Here is a 12684-nt window from a genome sequence, read left to right on the forward strand (position 1 = left end):
TGCTGTTGGATGCAAATTGAATAGTAGCGACTCCGACCACCATATTGCATGACGTCAGAGGATATATTCCAGGGTCCTGAATGCTTTCTGTTGGATGTCTGATACATAAAAAATAGATGAAGTTTAAATAATGTATTTGTATATGCTTGCCTGTGTATTTTTTTTAAGTGTGAACAGAAATGCACAGTTAGTTCAATCCATGGTGGGGACATACATAAGACAATGTTTGCTATGTTCTCCCCTTCTTTTGCACCATACTCCAGTGCCATGCACTCTTGCTCCATAGTCTTAACCATCGTATTGGGTGTGTTGTTGTAATGTTCCACAATACTACCACTGTGTGACTTCCCCAAAGACAAAGCTGAAATAAAAATGAGAGTCAGAATTACTTGGAAATCTTTGTACAAATCAAACTGGTGTAAAGGACTGAGAACAATTTGACCAATGGGGTTGGCACATCTCTAAAATCAATACTCTTGCTAATCTGAAGAAATTGGTGTATCACAATTGGTCAAGATTTCCTTCCCAGCTGGCATTGTATTTGTATTTCTTCAAGTTCCGATACGTGTTTGCTCAGAACAACACATCAAAAAATCCTCATGGCATTTAGTAGCTCAGCAGGGAACTGTGAGCCCAATATGCATGCAGTGATTGCCATGCAGCCCCTCCAAAACATTCTTATCATTTTTTTATACATCACAGGCAGTCCAGAACACAGAAACACAAAAGTTACAATTTTGTAAGATTCAAACACGAAAGGGACACAGAAAAAGAAAAATAAAAGGGCAGAGAAAAAAAAATGCTTTCTCAAGCTTTCCTTCAACATGTTCTCTGGTATCATGAGTATCCAATTGAATTGTACTTGCAGCATGAAATTTATGCTATTGTAATCAAATACCTTTGCAGCGCATGTCTAAGTATAATAAGGTGATCCCTGACTTGTTTAAAATGGCTATCAACAAGCCCAAGCCTTCCCTCTCTCATTGTTGGCAATGCTACAGGGCATCATTAAATAGTGGGCATCTGGCCCTCTGTTTGCCAGCTGTCCATTTTTGACTCTTGATTATCTGCACAATGTTAAGCAGTGGTTTACAATGCAGGACTCAAACAAGACAGTGAGACTTGACATTTCCTGACAACATGAAACTTGTAATTAATGCAGTAATCGAGGGAGCAAGGCCTCATGATTGCGGTAGCAGCGGTATTCACAAGCCTTATGTCCTGCTCTTGTGACCATTTGATTTTGGTTTTCCATCCAGCCTCCATTCCCGCTCCTCCAATGCCTGAACTAAAAATAAATTTCTACCAATGAACTTGTCACAGACCAATTAGCCAGAACAACATTCTATTTGTTAATTTAAAATATGGTGGAAATTATTTTTTACGTGGTACAAATTGAGCAACAAGACCTATCTTTACTGCCTTCAACTTTATTTCATTTTGTTAATTTAAACAAGTTAAATTATTATCTTCCTAAGTCATGTGTTCTTGCCCGAAGATCTTTCAAAAGTGTCCCCTCAAGCTAAGTTGCAGTCCTTCTCTGATCTATCCTGAAGTTGCAACCAACCTTGCACCTTTTATGTAAAGTTATTTTTTTAAAGCTTTGCAATTATTAAAATTCTCAAAGAGTTCCATTAAGAATTCTCATCATTTATCTGAAAAGTGAGTTGCAGGTATGTTTTATAAAAAGTGCATTCTTATACAAATTGGGGGAGCTGTCATAAAAGGCACTGCAGTAACTGTTTGCAACCTTTGCTATATCAGCAAAAGAAACGCAGAATAACCTGTGGAAACCTGAGTGTGAAGGGGTTATGGGAAGGACATAATCACTTGATTGATATCTGAGTGTTTGGGTATGAGATTCTACAGCAGAGCTACATCACTTCAGGGCCGATTGTAACTGGAAAAATAAGGGGTTAAACGATAACGTGCAGTTTGTCTGTCTCTAATTTAAATGTATCTTCTGCTGCTCCAAGACTCTGTGGGGCCAGCCTGTGTGGCATCAGTTTAGATAGTTAGCCCATATCGAAGGCTTGAGAGAGTCCATTTGGGGACAGCCAAATACTGTCTTGCATTTTTTATATTCTACAGTAATCATGCTCACTGTTGTATAAAATATTGCACTGGGCAGTGAACAGTGAGGTAACGGACCGTTTACAAGGTAAATATCTGATGGGGTTACTTGTGAACCTATGGATTTAATGTTCAATCAAGATAAAAACACACAGAAGTCAATCCTAATATTAAGCATTACAATAGAGCATGAGGTGTCAAAAGATAGTTAACGGGCTGTGGAATTATTAACTTAAAGCAGCAATATTCTTTTTCAAATCCGTTTGTCAGTCAATTTTATAAATGTGAGATTTAACATCATTGGTACTCAGTACAGTATTAAGTCTCTCAATTATTGCAGAAACAGTGGTATGGATGGCAGAGTGTTGGTACACCAATTCACTGTAAAAGCTTCTTAGATTCCAACTATGTTGAATTCAAAACTCAGTAAACAGTCTTGTGCTCTATTTCCAGAACCTCACAGCCTCCTTCAATCCTTGCTACAATTTTTGAGCATTTAAAACCAAAGGTCATTGTCACAATCATCAATTCCATGATAATTCTATCTTTAATTTTTGCTCATCTGTAATATGTCCTGCCTTACTCTATGGATCTTGGCCCTTCTTTTTGGTTTCTCTATTCAAAACACAGAGTATTGGGATATACATGAATAAGGAACTTCATCATATTTTGTATTATGAAAGGCTCTAATTATTTGTAGACAAAAAAAAACACTGCAGTTGTTGGAATCCTGAAATGAAAATGAGGAAATGTTGTAAATACTGAGCAGATCAGGCAACATCTGTGGAAAAAGAAGCATACAGTTATCTGTATCAGGTCAATGACCTTTTAGAATGACCTGATTTAATGCTGTAAATTCTATGTATGTTTAGTATTTATTTGTGAGAGATGGGCGGTCACTTTAAATTTGCTTTAATGCAACTGTTGGTTTAGCTGTTGGCCAAAGTGCTTCAGGATAACCTTCTGCTGATCTCTCAGTGTAATGATGGTTATCTGTTAATTCTTGCCTGATCTCCCAAAGGGAGTCACCATTCAACAACTTTTCCCGTTACAATTACACTGCAACCTGTGGCATGTCAAGACTCTGTGGTGGTGAGATAAACCCAGCATGGGTAAGTGACCTTGCTGTTCTGAGTACAATGAAGTGTATAAATGGCAAAGTAAAATCTTATAGGAAAAGAATTTGGCTGGAAATTGTTTCCAACACTTGGAAGCCTTTAAAACATTCTCCTCACCCCAAATTTCCTCTTGGGCCTTCGCACGATCTACTCCATGAACCTTCACTCCACTGAGTTACATATGTCTGAGTGAGAGCCAGCATTGGCTATGAGTTTCCTGGATTTGAACTGCTCATGCACTCTGAGTTACCAGTTGGCTGAGATTGATGAGCCGCAGCAGGAAATGGGGCAAGCTGATACAAGTGGAGGTAAGGATATCCTGACACAGAGGGGTCTGGAGATTTTGAATACAGGATTCTGAAGCTTCATAATACTCCTGAAAGCCTTCTTTGTTGTTCTGCCAACAAATGCCTGGACTTGATCTCTACTAACTTTAAGGCAAGGCCACCGGCAGACTTTTGGGGTCCATACCTTTAACCTACAATCAGACTCTCAAGAGCAGGTATGGGTTTATGGCTTCCATGGGTTTTGTATAACATTACCATGGTGGAGGAGCATCATAATCTGGAGCGAAGGAGACTGGACAATATTTCTGCTAAAGGCATCATAGCACGCATCATCACTGAGATCTTCTCTTCTAAACAAAGTTTACAATTTGACATCCCCTACCTTCAAATAATAAAAGGACATGTTCTAGTACATGACAGCATATTAGCCCTCTTTGCCCACAAACATCCCTCACTAAGATGAAAGTAAAATACTGCAGATGCTGGAAATCTGAAATAAAACAAAAAGTGCTAGAAAGACTCAGCAGGTCTGGCAGCATCTGTGGAGAGAGAAACAAAGTTAATGTTTTGAGACCATATGACTCTTCTTCAGCGCTGAAGAGAAGATTTTAAACTGTTTAAGAGGGGGTGGAGCAGGTGGAGCAAGAGCAAAGGTCAAGGCGTCAAGGAGTATGGGGAGAAGTGGGAGCACAGCATTGAGATAGAGGATCAGCCATGATCAGATTGAATGGTGGAGCAGGCTCGAAGGGTCGAATAATCTATTTCTACTGGTATTTTCTATGTTTCTATGGGCAGAATTTTACCCTTGTCGGGTGGGTCAGGGCCGGTCGGGAAGCCAACCACCGCCCGCGAACAAGGCAGGAACCCAATTTCATGCCGGCGGGCCAATTAAGGCCCGCCCAGCGTGAAACGTGAACAGCCGTGCCCAGCGTTGCCTGTATAGGCGGGGAGGACGGCGAGCGGGGCGAGCATGAACTTTGCGCAGATGTGCTGGTGCGCTTTTGAAAATCTCCCTGAGGCACAGAGCTGCCTCAGGGAGATGGAGAGTTTAAAAAAAAAATAAAGGTTTTTAAAATGTTATAAACCATGTCCCCTCAGAGTCACATGCCTACCTTGCTTCGGGCAGCACTCACGGTCATCAGCACCAGGCTTTAAGGCAGCACCACATCACTTTTGGGAGGGCTCGCAGGCAGGTGCAAATCTGGGACGATTCCGCTCTTAGGCCAGGATTTCCCAGTCCCATCCGCCAAAGGGCTGGAAATTCCTATCCAAAATCAATGGACCTTTGGCTGGTCCGTCAAAGCTTCCGTCCTGCTTGCAACACTCCTGCCAGGGACGGGGCAGGAAAACCCCAGCCTTAGACTTAGAAAATTTCCACATCTAACGATGCATGATGCATGTACTTAAGTCTGTTTCCATGGGTAGTTTTTCCTGGAGCAGATTTCCAGCCTGTCATCAGAGGCTATAGCCTGAGGGGTGCCACTCCACATCAAGCATAGCTGACCAGGAGTCTCTCCCACTCTTATCAGCTGCCATGAGCATATTAGAAGGATTTATAGGTTGATAATCAACCTGTTTGACCACATTATGAACACACCTTCATTGAGTGCTAGAGTGGGACTCAAACCTGGAGCTACTGGCTCAGAGGCAAGGATGCTATCCACTGCACCACAAGACCTCCCTGAGTAGAAAACATTAGCGTTAATTAAGTGCACCCTTTCCTGACTTTCACTTTCACTAAGAAGAACAGAAGTGCCATGTCACATGCACGTTCTATTTTATTATACTGTATTTCAAAGTTCACATAATCAGCTATTGTTTCCTGAGACAGTGCTTCCTCTGGGTGCCCACTTGTACCTACTTGTTTAGATTTATTGCTTCTTTTAAGTGGTCCTTTGAGGCCAGGATTGCAGGAGGTGATTGTCTGGCTACAAGAGGTTCACAAGACTGAGTTGCTCAATGTCACATGACAATTTGGTCCTGGTGCTGCTAGTTGTATCTCTGGAGCTGGCCTCTGGGCAGCTTGGTCTTAATTCCGCTGGGAGGAATCTTGGAGGGGGTAGGCCCAGCCCTGAGTGATAGTAGTTTCAGGCAAATAGCAAAATAATGTGGATATGGGAAAGCTGAAAGATACACAGAAAATTCTGGAAATTCTCAATAAATCAGGTAGCATCTGTGCAGGGAGGGGTAGGGGTGGGGGTAGAGAAACAAGACCAGAGGCAGGGAAAGAGAGAGGGGAGGAAAGAACAAAAGGGAAGGTCACTGATAAGTTGGGAGGCAGGAGCGATTTAAGTAACAAAAGGGATGATGGTGCAAGGCAAAAGAGGGCGGTCATGGGACAAGAAAAGAAACAAAAGATGGGGCTGCAGACATAACGAGGGCTCACCACCACCTTCTCAAGGGCAATTCAAATGGGTAATAAATGCTGGCCTCACTAGTGATGCCCACATCCCATGAAACAAAAAAAACCCTACTGAGTGAAAAACAGGAGCAGTCGTTATGATCTGAAGTTCTTGAACTCAATGTCAAGGTTGGAAGGCTATAAAGTACCTGACTGGTAGGTGCGGCACTTCAGTTTCAGGCAGGTGGACTCCAAACTTTGCCACGCAGTCCCTGGATCTGTGGCTTCACTGATCAGCAGGATGGCTGGTCAAATGGATTTAGAAGGCCATCAAACAAGTTTAATGTTGACCAGAAGACACAATGAATGCCGTGCTTCAGTCTGACCCGTGAGTCTCCAGGGCTGCAGTCCCTGTTGTCATGCAAGCGGCCCTTGGCAAGTGATCTGCTGCAGATTTCAGTGGAACTGCCACTTCACTTTACTGGTGTTATGACCTGCCACCCTCTGGATCCAGCTGGTGTCTGTGTAATATAATAATTCTGCTCAAGTGCATAAAAAATTCTGCCATTGGCCATGTCTCATAAGCCTGAGCAAGGGACCTACTTATCTCAGTCTGGTGTGACTCACAAGAGGGCCGGGATAACCAACCTCTGAGCTTTCAAATGACCCTGCTCAATGTTACAAGCCATGACCAATGACAGAACTAATAAATTTTCAGAGGTGATAGTGGAATAACTAGAACCTTGAGGGACAACAGCTGCTGAACAGGTGGAGGATCTTATGGGAAGAGGACTTTTGTTTCTTTTAAGCATATATGAGGAAGGCAACGGGAAATCTCCTCGTGTATTCTTTTCTCTAGTCAACATTGATCATTCAAATTGAAAACGGGAAGCTCCTACAAGCAACTGAAGAGAAAAGTGGGGAGAAATGAGCACAGGACCTGTCCTTAGGCAGGTTTCTACTACTGAATATAAAAATGTCACCCAGATATGTGGTGAAATTAGTTGAGAGTGAAGGGGAAGAGGTCAGTCCTGTTACTCTTGTACTGTTTGTCCCCCAGTGTGCTATTGAAGAGTGCAGGCTGAACCATATTTTTAAAATGTGAACAGAAGCTTCCAGCTAACATAAAAGGGAATGTTGCAGTTAACATAAAAGGGAATCCCAGGGTCTTCTATAAGCATATAAATAATAAAAGGGTGGTAAAAGAAAGAGTAACGCCAATTAGGGATAAAAAGGGGACTTGCACGTGGAGGCAGGAGAAATAGCGGAGTTATTAAATGAATACTTTGCATCTGTCTTTACAAAGGAAGAAGATGCTACCCAGATTGAAGTGAGAGAGGAGGTAACTGGTCCGCTCGAAGAATTTACAATTGAGAAGGCAGAGATGTTAGAAAGGCAATCTTTACTTCAATAGATAAGGCACCAGGACCAGATAAGATGCATCCAAGGATACTGAGGGAAATGAGAGTGGTAATTGCAGAGACACTAGTGATAATATTTCAGTCTTCCTTAAACACAGGAGTAGTGCCAGAGGATTAGAGAATTGTGAATGTTACACCCTTGTTCAAAAAGGTACAAGGTTAAACCCATCAGCTACAGACCAGTTCGACTTCAGTGGTAGAGAAACTTCTAGAAACTATAGTCCAGGACAAAATCAATACTCACTTAGACAAGCACAGGATAATTAAGGAAATCCGGCATGGATTGTTTAAGGGAAAATCATTTTTAACTAACTTGCTGGAAACTTTTGAGGAGGTGACATAGAAGGTTGATAAGGAAATGCTGTTGATATGGTACATATGGATTTTCAAAAAGGCATGTGATACAGTGCGACACCACAGACTTGTGAGCAAAATTCTAGCTCATGGAATAAAAGGGAAAGTAGGCACTTTGATCAGAAATTGGCTGAATGACAGGAAACAGGAAGCAGTGATAAATGGTTGTATTTCAGATTGGAGGAAGGTTTGTAGTGGAGGTCCCCAGGGGTCAGTGTTGGGATCCTTGCTCTTCCTGATTCATATTAATGACTTAGACTATGGTGTTCAGGCCACAATTTCAAAATTTGAAGGTGATACCAAGATTAGAAACATTGTCGACTGTGATGAGGATAGTCTTGAACTTTAAAAGGGCACAGATATATTGGTGGGTTGGGCAGACAAGTGGCAGATAACGTTCAATGCAGAGAAATGTGAGGTAATTCATTTTGACAGGAAAAATATGGAGAGACAATATAGAATAAAGGGAGAAACTCTCAAGGAGGTGCAGAAACAGAGGGACCTCAGTGTATATGTACATAAGTCTTTGAAGATGGCAGGACATGTTGAGAGATCTGTTAGTGTCTTAGGCTTTATTAATGGGGGCATTGAATACATGAGTAAGGAGGTCATGTTGAACTTGTATAAAACATTTGTTAGGCCTCATGTGGAGTACTGCGTCCAGTTCAGGGCACCATACTTGAGGAAGGATGTGAAGGCATTGGAGAGAGTACAGAGGAGATTCACAAGAATGATTCCAGGGATAAAGAACTGTAAAATAAAACAGAATTACCTGGAAAAACTCAGCAGGTCTGGCAGCATCGGCGGAGAAGAAAAGAGTTGACGTTTCGAGTCCTCATGACTCTTCGACAGAACTTGAGTGAGTCCAGGAAAGGGGTGAAATATAAGTTGGTTTAAGGTGTGTGTGTGGTGGGGGGGGCGTGGTTTGGGTGGGGGGAGAGAGAGAAAATGGAGGGGGTTGGTGTGGTTGTAGGGACAAACAAGCAGTAATAGAGGCAGATCATCAAAAGATGTCACAAACAACAGAACAAAAGAACACATAGGTGTTAAAAGTTGGTGATATTATCTAAACGAATGTACTAATTAAGAATGGATGGTAGGGCACTCAAGGTATAACTCTAGTGGGGGTGGGGGGAGCATAGAAGATTTAAAATATTTAAAAATAATGGAAATAGGTGGGAAAAGAAAAAATTATATAATTTATTGGAAAAAAACAAAAGGAAGGGGGAAACAGAAAGGGGGCGGGGATGGAGGAGGGAGCTCAAGACCTAAAGTTGTTGAATTCAATATTCAGTCCAGGAAGGCTGTAAAGTGCCTAGTCGGAAGATGAGGTGTTGTTCCTCCAGTTTGCGTTGGGCTTCACTGGAACAATGCAGCAAGCCAAGGACAGACATGTGGGCAAGAGAGCAGGGTGGAGTGTTAAAATGGCAAGCGACAGGGAGGTTTGGGTCATTCTTGCGGACAGACCGCAGGTCTGTCGCTTGCCATTTTAACACTCCACCCTGCTCTCTTGCCCACATGTCTGTTCTTGGCTTGCTGCATTGTTCCAGTGAAGCCCAACGCAAACTGGAGGAACAACACCTCATCTTCTGACTAGGCACTTTACAGCCTTCTGGACTGAATATTGAATTCAACAACTTTAGGTCTTGAACTCCCTCCTCCATCCCCACCCCCTTTCTGTTTCCCCCTTCCTTTTGTTTTTTTTCCAATAAATTATATAGATTTTTCTTTTCCCACCTATTTCCATTATTTTTAAATATTTTTAAATCTCTTATGCTCCCCCCACCCCCACTAGAATTATACCTTGAGTGCCCTACCATCCATTCTTAATTAGCACATTCGTTTAGATAATATCACCAACTTTTAACACCTATGTGTTCTTTTGTTCTGTTGTTTGTGACATCTTTTGATGATCTGCTTCTATTACTGCTTGTTTGTCCCTACAACCACACCAACCCCCTCCACTTCTCTCTCTCTCCCCCCACCCAAACCACACCCCCCCCCCCCCCCCCCCCCCCCACCACACACACACCTTAAACCAGCTTATATTTCACCCCTTTCTTGGACTCACTCAAGTTCTGTCGAAGGGTTATGAGGACTCAAAACGTCAACTCTTTTCTTCTCCGCCGATGCTGCCAGACCTGCTGAGTTTTTCCAGGTAATTCTGTTTTTGTTTTGGATTTCCAGCATCCGCAGTTTTTTTTGTTTTTATGAAGAACTGTAGCCTTGAGGATGGATTGGAGAGGTTAGGACTGTTTTCCTTGGAGAAAAGAAGGCTGAGAGGAGACTTGATAGAGGTATTCAAGAACCTGAGGGGTATGGACAGATTAAGTAGTGAGAAACAATTCCCAAACAAGGGAGCATCAAGAATTAGAGGGCACAGATTCAAAATAATTGGCAAAAGCAGTATAAGTAATGTGAGGAAATTTTTTTTCACCTAGAGGGTGGTTGGAGTCTGGAGCGAACTTTCTGAGAGAGTGGTGGAGACAGATTCGATCGAGGTATTCAAAAAGGATCTGGATTCAAATCCTCTCTGGCTACAGGCTGGTGCTGTAGGACTAGAGGACTGCTTACAGCATATCATTGTTTAAAATCATTGATGGATGGCTATCTTAAAAGAAAGAACATGCAATGTTACAGGGATAAGGCTGGGGAGTGGGAGTAGGTAGAATGTTCTTTCAGAGAGTCGGTGCAGACGCAGTGGGCTGAATGGCCTCCTTCTGCACTGTAAAGATTCTATGATTCTGTGAGGTAATTTACCTTCTCATGCCATTTTGAGTAGGAGTTCTGCCAATGCTTAATTGAATGGGAATACATCTGAGTACATTCTGGAAACCCACCTCTATTGCCCTCTACAGGCCACCAGAAGATATAATTTTCTTTTGAAAGGAGCAACAGCAGCATTGCTCCTTTAAGGAAAATCTCTAGGGCCCCATCATGTATAATATTGAGATGATGGGCACCAGTTCAGACTTACCATTAGTAAGCAGAGATTTTCGCTGTTCAATAATTTTGCAGTTGAGATCTAAGTTAGAAATTCTGTAACCAAGAGAAGCCTGTGGGACTGAATTATGTTACTGTTTCACCTCAAATTTTACTAAACCTGCTTCATAGTTTATAGGTTAACTCATAGGTCTCATCAAGTATTATTTTTCTGCTATTGAAACATAAGCATTTTGTTGGCACTTTATTTAACTGTGACAGTAATGAGAGTTTTTGTCTGACCCCGAAGCAACACACATTAACAGCTATTGTGCTTGTAAAGGCATACTTTGGTTCTAATAATTGGGCGTGCTTTACAAGGGTTTTTTTTTGCTGCAGAGCAGAGGTGAAATGTTTAAATGAAGCCTAAAAATATAATGGGTGCATTCATGCTAATGGTATACCCACTTTCCTCACCCAATCCACCTATCCAATCCTTCTGAGGTAAATTTCCAACCTTCGTTGAGATTTCAGGTGAAGACTGATTATAGAAGAAGGGTAAGACGCTGATAAGCATGAAGGGAATATGGTCAGGTAGTCAAACCTGGGTGACCTGGGGAGATAGATTGTAGGCAAGCTCGAACCCCATCAGAAGATGCATGAGAGCAAGTCACCTTCACTTAAAGGGGCAAAAAAAAAATGATTTGAATTCATATAGTGCCTTTCACCACCTCAGGACTTTTTCCAATCCTCTCGGGCTATGAGCGTGATGCCCTAGGACTGGAGGACATCTTACAGTGTATCATTGTTTAAAAAGGAAGGAAGGGATAGTCTGAGTAATTACAGGCCCATCAGGTTAACCTCGGTGGTGGGCAAATTATTGGAAAAAGCTCTAAGAGATAGTATAAGTTGTCATTTAAAAAAAGGTACTGATTAACGACAGACAGTCAGCATGGATATGTCAAGGGAAGGTTATGAATGATTGAATTTTTTGAGGAGGTAACAAGGAGGGTCGATGAGGGTAGCACAATTGTAGTCTATATGGAATTTAGCAATGATTTTGACAACGATTGTTCCAAATGGCAAACTGATCAGAAAATTAAAAGCCCATGGGATCCAAGGAAAAATGGCAAATTGAATTTGTGGCAGGAAGCAAAGGGTAATGGTTGAGGGGCGTTTTTGTGACGCTGTGTAGGTTTTTTGAGTTCGGCGTGCAGGCGCGGTCAGCTGGTCCAGGAGCAGCTGGGAAACGGGCCGCCACCTGCGATCGGCCCCCAACCAGTTCTGTTGAAGGGTCATGAGGACTCGAAATGTCAACTCTTTTCTTCTCCGCCGATGCTGCCAGACCTGCTGAGTTTTTCCAGGTAATTCTGTTTTTGTTATGATTTCATGCTGGCTGGCCAAAAAACAGCTGGTGGGATGTGGCCCTTATATGGCTAATAATTGGCCACATAAAGGCCTCAATAAGCCCAATGGCAGCTGGGCCACCCAGCGCCTTTCCACCACCATAAAGTTTCAGACAGGTGAGGAATTTGTGGGTAGGAGGCAGTGAGGCCACCTAGTGGATTGTACATGCTCCCCCACCTTCAAATTCACTGGCAGTGTAGCATAAAACCCAGCCCAATGTATCTTCGGCCAAAATTGAAGTATTTTGCTTTTGATTCATTATGTTAGTAATTTCTTTCATTCTATTATAGTATGCAGTGGGTAGGTACACAAATGGTGAAGTGTAATACTAAATAACCCGGCCTATAAATGACAGGGTCACCCCTGCCACTCAGCTTGCCACCCACTTCCCAATCCATTACAGCAGAGAGTTGGACTGATCTCAGATGTAGAGCTGAAACTTACAATTCTTTACAGAACACTATATTCAGCGGTCAGAAACACATCATACAGAATTTTTCACATTCTCAATTTTAATCAGACCTTGCATTCCCATAAATTAGCTATGCAAGGTCTATCTTCATCTGTCTATCATTTTAACTCAGTTGATAACATTTTCACTTCAGAGCCAGAGCGTTGCAGGTTCAAGCTCCCCTCTAGCATCTCATCACACTTCAGTGCTTTCCTGAGGAGTGTTGCATTGTTGAGATGCCATCCTTTGGATGAGTTTTTAAACTGAGGTCTTTCCTGTCAGTTCCAGTAGTTTATGTAGAGATTAAATA

This window comes from Carcharodon carcharias, chromosome 8, assembly GCF_017639515.1.
Source record: "Carcharodon carcharias isolate sCarCar2 chromosome 8, sCarCar2.pri, whole genome shotgun sequence".
In the NCBI taxonomy this organism is placed as follows: Eukaryota; Metazoa; Chordata; class Chondrichthyes; order Lamniformes; family Lamnidae; genus Carcharodon; species Carcharodon carcharias.